The following is a 9,435-nucleotide window of genomic DNA, read 5'->3' as shown; positions in this document are numbered from 1 at the left end:
TTTTTTGAGACAGAGTCTCATTCTGTTTCTCAGGCTGGAGTGCAGTGGCACGATCTCGGCTCACTGCAACTTCTGCTTCCTGGGTTCAAGCGATTCTCCTACCTCAGCCTCCCGAGTATCTGGGGCTACAGGCGTGCACCACCACACCTAGCTAATTTTTGTATTTTTAGTAGAGAAAGGGTTTCACCATGTTGGCCAGGATGGCCTCAATCTCTTGACCTCATGATCTGCCCTCCTCAGCCTCCCAAAGTGCTGGGATTACAGGCGTGAGCCACCACACCTGGCAATGCTTTCTTATAAGTGAAGTGTTTTCCCTATCCATGAGGGTATTTAGGGAACTATATGAAAATATATATGTAAGTTGTATGTCGGTAATTGATAGTTAAAAATGGCGTCAAACAATAGAGTAACTTCTTTCCATCCTTCATAGATTCAATACACATTTAGCTGAGGTTTATCATTGGCTAACACCAGGGTTGAGTTCTGGGAGGGAGAATAAAAAGTAGTGGGCACCCTCTGCTCCCCAAGAACTCACACTGATCACACAGATATGTGTGTGGTATAACACTTGCTTTCCATGAAAATAAGTTGATTAATCGCGTATTGAACATAGAGGGTCAAATAATGAAAGTGTTTCTTAGGGCAAAAAATAAGAGCACTGGGGGTTTTCAGACCCTAAACGTAGTCCTTTTTCTAACAACCAAAGAATTAGCCATGTCTGCTCCTGACATATAGCCATCCTCCTTTGCTACCAGGAATAAACAACAATTTGACTGAGCCAAATAGCAGATGCAATTTTGCATGAAGCTAGTAATACTGTTTATGCTTTACTATTTTTAATATGCTATAAAAACTATTTGTCTTTTCAAAAAAAATATTTTTTTTTTTTTTACAGATTTAATGCCACTGCCTTAACTTTAAACCAATGGGGTAGACATTTCTCCTTCTCTTTTCAGGGGCAAATTTTGGAATTATTTTAAAATCAGTCTGATGCCTCACACATCACGACTGCTAAACTTGGGTATTTGTTTTTCAGTGCGACGAGCTTCATGCTGAATACTGATTTGAAGTGCGGTTCACCACGTAGACTTAAATTGTCCTTCCCACAACTTTATCTGAGAAGCCTGACAACGGTGACAATCACAGGACTAGTTTTATTGGGTAAGACTATTCTATGTGCAATTTATTCTGACAGGCTCCACAATTTTTAAGTGCAATTAAATCCTAAGAATTTGCCCAGGAAAAAAAAAAAAAAAGTCTACCACGTTCAAAAAAAAAAATTTTTTTTTGTAGAAAGCAGAAAAAACAGTTGAATTGAACAACTAATTACTAACTGGTTGCTCTCTTGGAAAAAAAAAAAAAAAGATATTTGACAGAGCCTCAAAATCGATTTCATTATTTAGACAGGCAACTGTCTGGGTCTGAGAAACAGAAGGGCTTCCAGGAGGTCTGCAGCCACCTGCTTCAGCCACTGCTGGTATCCACATCTTCAAAGTGGAGGTTTAGCCACACCCAGAGCGGGGAATAACACTTGCAGAAAACAAAGCTCAGAAATTGCTGTCACCTGATTCCCTGCAGCAGAGCAGACCAGCTGTCTCCTGTACAGGTGGAAGCAGCTCGCACGCTTCCTGCCGTCCACACCCCTCGCTCCTCCCTCACAATCCCAGAAATGGAATCCCAAGAGGCCGCTCAGGCAAGCCAGATAGAGCCACCCATGTGATCAAGCACGCAGGGCGTGAAGGCCCCCCTGCCATGGCCCAGGAAATACGTGCATCAACGTGACTCATGTCATTTACTTATCCTTGGTGAATTTCACATTGCATTTCTAACCCAAAGCTAGGGTCGTGATTGTCTGGGGCATGGAGTCCCTACCACTTCTATGTATTCCACATTCCCAGTCTCTATTCAACAGGAGGCTAGCCTGACACTGAAGCAGCTATCCAGGTTATGCTTGAGAAATCACATGTTTTTAAAGAGATGCCAAGTTGCACCTAACATCATAGAATATTCTCTTCATGTGAACTTAATTCAGTAGAAAACATCTTCGGCCAGACATCTGCAGCCGGCGTAATCTAGCCACCTGGCACCTGCTGTTCCCTCTACCCTTGCTGCTGCCCCGACCTGCCTCACACCCCAGCCCCCATTGGGGTTGACGGTTTCCTAGAGATACTCAGCCTTTTGGTGCTCCTCTCTCCACCTGGTCTACCCCATGCATCAAGCATCGATCCCCCCATCTTGTGTGCCCCCAAGACATCTACCACTGGTAACACTAAAATGGCCTTGCCTGTCTCACCCAGTTTGGCTCCAAACTCATGGAGGACCACCTTGCACACTCCCCAGCACCTCACACAGTTCCTGGTACAGAGCAGGGCTCCCAGGGATGCTTGCTGAAGGTCTTTTTTTCCCTTCTGAGCTGCTAAAGCAACAGGCATTAAATAGTCACCTGGGCCAAATTGTTGCTGTGAAATGTCCTTCTCTGCAGATTGTAAGCCCCATGAGGTTATGGCAGAAACTGTGCCCTCCTTTTGTGCCCTAATACCTAGGCCAGTACTCTGGGCCTATTAGATGCCAATAAATGTTTGTTGAATAAATGAATTAAAGACAATACTGATACAGACATCCTGAGAGAAAGCCAAAACGGTCTGAAAATGAAGGCCATCCAGCATCCGTGTGCACAGGACCTTGGGAAAGCTGTCCATCAGGGTCTCTCCTTTTGACTTCCTCTAAAAGGTGCTCCGCAGAACCTGAACTGACCTAGTACAGTACAGCACAGTACCAGGGACACAGGCCATGTGGAAAGAGATTACTTGCCATGCAAAGCAGGGCTGAGGATCCGAGGCCTCGACATGGAGGGTGGGACCCCAGGGCTCTCACGCCTCCCTTCTCAACCCATTTGTTCCTTTTTCCTGGATGACTACCTCCCACCTGTCACCCCTGCCTTTGCCTTCTGCTTGGCCAACGCTAAATCACCCTTTCATACTCATCTCAGGTACCACCTCTCCAAGGACACGTTCCCTGACCCCTCTGGCCTGACCTGGTGCGAATGCATACCATGCTGTTACCCTCACTGGACAGAGACACTGTCTTCCTTTTTTTTTTTTTTTCAGACAGAGTCTCACTCTGTCACCCAGGCTGGTGTGCAGTGGTACAATCTCAGCTCACTGCAACCTCCACCTCCCAGGTTCAAGTGATTCTCCTGCCTCAGCCTCCCAGGTATCTGGGACTCTAGGCATGCTGCCACCACACCAGGCTAATTTTTTATTTGTAGTAGAGACGGCGTTCCTCTAAATTGGCCAGGCTGGTCTTGAACTCCTGACCTCAGGGGATCCTCCCACCTCAGCCTCCCAAAGTGCTGAGATTACAGGTGTGAGCCACCACACCAGACCTGATCACTTCCTTTTTGAATATCTCCGCTGCTACTGAGTGAGGACCTCGAGCAGTGCCAGGATTTGCTGTCGCTCCTGCCTCCCACCCTCTCTTGCATCCTGCTCCCTTTCCCCCTGCCTGGGCCTTTGCCACTTCCCCAGATTTTAATTATGCAAAATTAAATAGATGCTTCATAGGCGAACAGCTGCGTACAACACCTTGAGGTCTTCAGGGGAAACAGTGCAAGCATAAAAAACAGGAAGAGCAACTTAAGATTAAAATACTGCTTTGAGGCTGGTGTGGGCGCTGTCTCCAACAGAGGCTGAAACTTGCCTGCTGGATTTAAACCTGCCCATGGTCAGGCATCGAGTCCCCACGCCAGGCCTGGGGGAGACAGAGGAGGTGAGATGGCCACAGCCTCAGCCACCTTTCCTGCCACTTTTGGCAGCTCCACGATTGGCATCAGAATGGCACTTATTGGAGGGTTTTCTCCCTCGCAGCCCTCCTAAGAGTTGCCTGCTGCCTCTGCTCCTACCCATTCCAACCCTTCAAACCCAGGGAATGCTGGGCTTCCGACCCTCTTCCCCTTTTATAAGTGTAAGGTGCTGTCCCTGGGAGGCCAATGCTGTTGGCTGCACACTTATAGAACCCCAAGTTATTTCCAGGACCCCCTAAAAATGTGCATTGCTAAAACAGGACTGTTTTACTTTGAGCACCAGATGAATTCCGGAACAGTCAGGTGCAAAACTGAATCCTGGCATAGTGAATCATCTTCCCCATGGCTTCCATTTTAATTTCAGAAGTGCATTCGTGGAGGCTGAGAACTTGCATCCAACACAATATGAAATCTCATGAGGAATTCCGACATTGCCCGAGAGTGCACACAACCCGTGTGCATTTCATTTGCCCGTATGTATCCTATAAAAAACTCAACCAAATTCAAACGCACCGTCTTTTATAATAAAATAAAAATCTCTCTAATATTTAAAATATACATCATACTCCCATTTAAATCAGAATGCTTACTATTTTTACCCAAAATGCTTCTATTTCTTGAAAGAGCTGATGCTTACTAGAAGTGAACATGGGTCATGCAAGATGCGCTGAGTCAAAATTGGCTAGGACTACGGAATCCTCTCTCTCCTGCAGGAGTCCTGTCCACATGCTGCTGGCTCACTTTCATCATCTGAAGGACCTCTTGTACCTACGTTCTACTTCTCATGTGCAGTTTATTTTGGTTCTAAAAGTCAGAGGCAAATATTAATAAAGGCATTTGCAGCCTTTTTAAGCTTGGAAGATATTCCTGGCAGGGGGAGCGGCAAGACATGGTCATCAGAGGTCATCCACCATCCCTGGCACTATGTCCTGCTGGCCACAGGCCCCCTGCATTCACTCCCTTACCTAGTAGTAGGACATATGGAAACTGGCCTGCGAAATGTTGTATGTTAGCACAGTGCATGTTCAATATACTAGAGCATGGCATTTAGTCCATAAGGTTTTATGAATTACCTGAACATATACAAGCATTCTTTAAACAAATAACACTTAAATACCAGAGCAACAATTAACACTGACCAATGGAAAGGGTCTGGAAGGCCCCTGGAACAAGTGCCTTTTCTTGTTTGTTGTTTTTGGGTTTATTTGCTTGTTTGTTTTTGAGGGAAAGAGGAGAGGCTTTGAAATCCAAGTCTAGAATCTCTTACATGAAAGTACAAAACTCCAAAAAGCTCTAAAAACCAAAAGTTGTTACTTAAAATTTGCAGCCCACCCTGACATGTGGATATCTAGGGTCTTCCTGTCACTCCACTTAGAGTGACCATTCCTATGTTCACTATCCACATGCCCACGCACTTGGGAAGAAAGGAACCCCAGGCTGGAGAATTCTAGAATATCCCATTACAGTCTTGACACTGTATTCCCTTTCTATTGAAAGAAAAAAAAAATCTCAATTCTGAAAAACATCCAACCACACAGGTACAGTTAGAATCTGACATAAACAGGGGCCTGGCATGCCATTAAGTGAGAACGTACCCAAGCTACAGTGAAGAAGGACGGTGACTCATAGGGTTAAAACTCAGAGCCTGGCTCTGACCCAAAGCTGTGTTTAACAGATGCGCAAACATACCACACCTGTTCACCGATCATCAGCCGAAGCTCCAACATCAATTCTGTGTTAAACCATCAATCTAAAGCGGATATTTTTGTTGTTTTGTTTCTCCTTTTTCCCCCATCAGGACACCTAGTGAACCAATTTCAAATGACACCTGAACCTACATATTTTTCTTAAACTACTGAATTGGAACAAAATCAAAACATCAAAATATTCTCCAAAAATGGCAGGAATGAAATTGGGATTTCATTCGGTTTAGGCCCCAGGTTGAAAAGACACAAGATGGTCAGATCATCGCATGGATGGAAAGGGCTTAAACCACCCATCCATTTTTGAAACCCTGACCTCGAGAAGAAAGAGAGAAAGCTTTTAAGTTTTTAAAACAGCTGGGAAATCATACCACCTATGCATTTTTACCCAGCCGTACTCCAAACCCAGCTCTCTATTTTACATACCTGTTTTTTCTTGTGATTATCTCACTGTTTCTTGCAAGGATGAGCCGATAATTTGATACTCCAGAAGGAAGTTCAATTTCTCAGCTGGAGATGAAGACTCAGGTGTGGCCTCCTTCAGGAATTGTGAAGTTCAGGGGAGAACAGCAATCCATCTTTATATACTAATACTTCTCATTTAGTTAATTTGATTAAGTGGTATGAAATGATACCTTGCTTGTAGATGGATGGTTCGCACATTTGCAGTAAAATCTAAATGCCAAATTTTCCTCCTTCAAATTCTTGAGTTATTTTCATCACTTTCATTTCTTCCTGTACCACAGCCATTGCTCATCTCTTTGTTCCCTGAAGAGTTTTAAAAGTAGCTGTGTTCGTGTCATTTTTATCTTGTTACTTTAATCACGTGCTTATTGACAAGAGCGGAATTTGTCATCCTCTTTCAAGCAAGCCCTGTCGCCAGTTTTTCAGCATGATTCAGCATAAGTCATGCTCCCCTGAGGAAGGGGCACTAACCCAACCCACCCAGGAACACAAGGACGTCACTGGAGAGGAACTTTTCCCAAAATTCCCAGGACCTGCCTTGGTGCAAGGCAACTTCAAAGGAGAGGGTCTTGTGTGACCAGGAACAGATAACCTGAAGAGGCATCCTTTCCAGGAGCCTTCGCCATGACATGGCAGCACTGTTGGAATGTCTTGTTTGTTTCTCCAGAGTCTGTTCCTTTTCTTAGGCAAGTCAAGAATATCCAAAGCAGGCAGAACTGTTTGGATTTCTGGATTTGCTTTTGTTTGTGTTTTCTCTACTTTCTATTGCAGTCCAACTGAGTCACATTGATTTCTTAAACAACTTAAGATTCCATGTTATTAAAATAGTGTTATGTTGTTTGAGAAAGTCCAGTGGCCGGTCCAGTGAGTTCAGTGAAGAAGCATGTCCACTGATGGCCTGTGACTTCGGTGAACCAGTGCAGGTACATTCTATTTTTTTTTTTTTTTAAGGCAAAGTCTTGCTCTGGCACCCAGGCTGGAGTGCAGTGGCACTGTCTCTGCTCACTGCAACCTCCGCCTCCCGGGTTCAAGTGATTCTCCAGCCTCAGCTTCCTGAGTAGCTGGGATTACAGGCATGCACCACCACCCAGCTAATTTTTTTATTTTTAGTAGGGACGGGGTTTCACCATCTTGGCCAGGCAGGTCTCGAACTCCTGACCTCAGGTGATCTGCCCATCTCTGCCTCCCAAAGTGCTGAATGGGCGCATTCTTAACTGTGTTTCTCCTTCCGACTTGCTGAAATATGAGTCTGATTTATAATTCAGCATCCCACTGACTGACGGATGACCTGGTTTCTGTGTGCTAGGTGCTGACAGAGTCCCCAGAAGTGCGTAAAATGATACTTGCTCACCAGGGGTTCCCATTGTTTTCTGCTCAACCAGAAACATTCCCAGAGTCACGCTACACAGTGAGAAATAAGCATGGTGCAATGAAACATAGACAATACTGCGAGGTCCTCTGTGAGGAACAAGAGGTGGAGACAATCCCAGGGGAGTCCACAGTTTCAGGGGGAGCTCAAAGTAGGTCTGAGTGGTGATGGGGGAGCTGGGTCTGAGAGGTGCCATATGGACAGATGGAGAGAAGGGTGGAAGGCATTTCACGTAGGGAAAAGGAAGGAAGGGGAGTCCAGAGGCAGTGGGAGAAAGGCTGGTTAGGCAGTCAGGGAAGAACCCAGTGTGGCGGAGGAGGAGGAGGCAGGGCTGAGAAGTGCCTGAGGGTGGATGTGGAGTTGGGAGTCTTGACCTTTCCCACCCAGGCCTTGATGTATCCCAGTTAAGAAGACGCAGGGTCAACAAGCAGGCTAGGGCGGCAGCATGGACACAAAACCAGACACCAGAGGCCAAGGAGCAGATCCCTGCGACAGCAGGACCAGGAGGGACAATGAAATTTGAGAAAAATTTCAAAATAATTGATGACTAAGAGAAAGCAGTCTAAACTCCAATATTCAATTTTTGCACACCCATCTTTAATGATCTCCTTACAGTTAGAAAACAATCTATTTTCCCCATAACCGGTAGTCGTTTCATTAGCATCTAAATTATAATTCCTTAATTATAAGACTATCACCTACTGTCCTTTCCAACAATTAATCCAGAAACTGTGAAACACAAACTTGCATTTAATAAAATGAACATCTGTGATCACACACCAGGAGCAAAATCCTAATCGTTCTAAACCTGGCACTTTGCTTTGACAACCAAATACCTATTTTTTTTTAATACTTTATTTCTTTTAAACACCTGCTTTCTTTACATACTGACTTTTAAAGGAAGAGATTAAATTTTATTGGCAGGAACAGAAGTTATTCTCTAAAATAGCAAAGGAAGAACTATGCTCTATAGAAAAGTTACTTGCTACATTAAATAATAAACCAGAATATGAATCAAAATCCACAAATCCAACAGGGGCCAATCCCCAATTTTCCCACAAAGAGCCGACAGTCTGATAATCTCACCTCTTTGGAATTAGGCTGTTGGTGGCGGCTGCAGCCCTTGTTCTGATGGTAGCCACACCACCCCAGCCCAGGATAGCTGTATTTCCATTAGAATTGGCTGTCCTGCCCTCTCTGCCTTCGTCACCCCCCTTCGCCCAAGTCCAGTTATTCAGTGAGTTATAATTTGGCACTAAAACTCAATTAAGCTGAAACGTTGGTCATACGTGATCTTTTTCCCAGCAAAGCATAATTTCTTTGACCCATTTTCCAAATGTTAGTCGATCGATTTTAAAGCACAGAGAGGTAAAAGTTTGTTTAAAAATCGAGCTCGCATTTCTAGAAACTGACTGGAAATTTTTTTTTTTTTTTAATTTCAAATAAACAGTCAGGACGTGGTGTCACTGTATTAAAGCGCTTCAAGTTTTCATAGCGCTGGTCAAACAGAGACCTCGGAACGCTCTGCAGACATTAATTAATGTTCGCTCCGGCCCTGGAAGCCATTTCACCAATGGAAATTCCGATGAGAAAGGAAGAAACGAGGGGTTCAAGGCCGCGCCGTTGTGAGTCCGCTGCGGAACTAGGAACTGAAACCCCGTGGTTCCCAATGAGCCAGCGAAAGTCTGTCGAAGTATTGAGCACCCCTATTGAAGACTGTGGGAGTTTTGGCGGCTTAATGGGATTGTGTTCGGTCCTTCAGGCTCTCCTTTAAAAGATTCCATGGCACCAACGAGACTCCAATAAAAGAGCCTCTCTAATTGCTTTCTGACTTTCTATGAAACTTTCTAAGCTATGCTGACATCCTCGAATACAACTATGGAATTAAAGAGGAGAGAAAGGCGAGGCACAGTGGGTGCGCAGAGAAAAAGAGGTTCTCAGCGGAGCGTGTGTGAGGCGGGGGGTTACGGGGGAGGGGAGACCGGGCGGGTGTGAAGTCTGTGCCGGGAAAAGAAAAATATGAGTGTTCTCTTTTGTGTGCGCACAAACAGCCGAGCGCGGGGAGGTCGGGCCCGGGGTCACGCGGCTCCGGGCTG

Source organism: Mandrillus leucophaeus, unplaced genomic scaffold (assembly GCF_000951045.1).
Source record: "Mandrillus leucophaeus isolate KB7577 unplaced genomic scaffold, Mleu.le_1.0 Scaffold4, whole genome shotgun sequence".
Taxonomy (NCBI): domain Eukaryota; kingdom Metazoa; phylum Chordata; class Mammalia; order Primates; family Cercopithecidae; genus Mandrillus; species Mandrillus leucophaeus.
Note: the sequence above shows the minus strand (reverse complement) of the source record.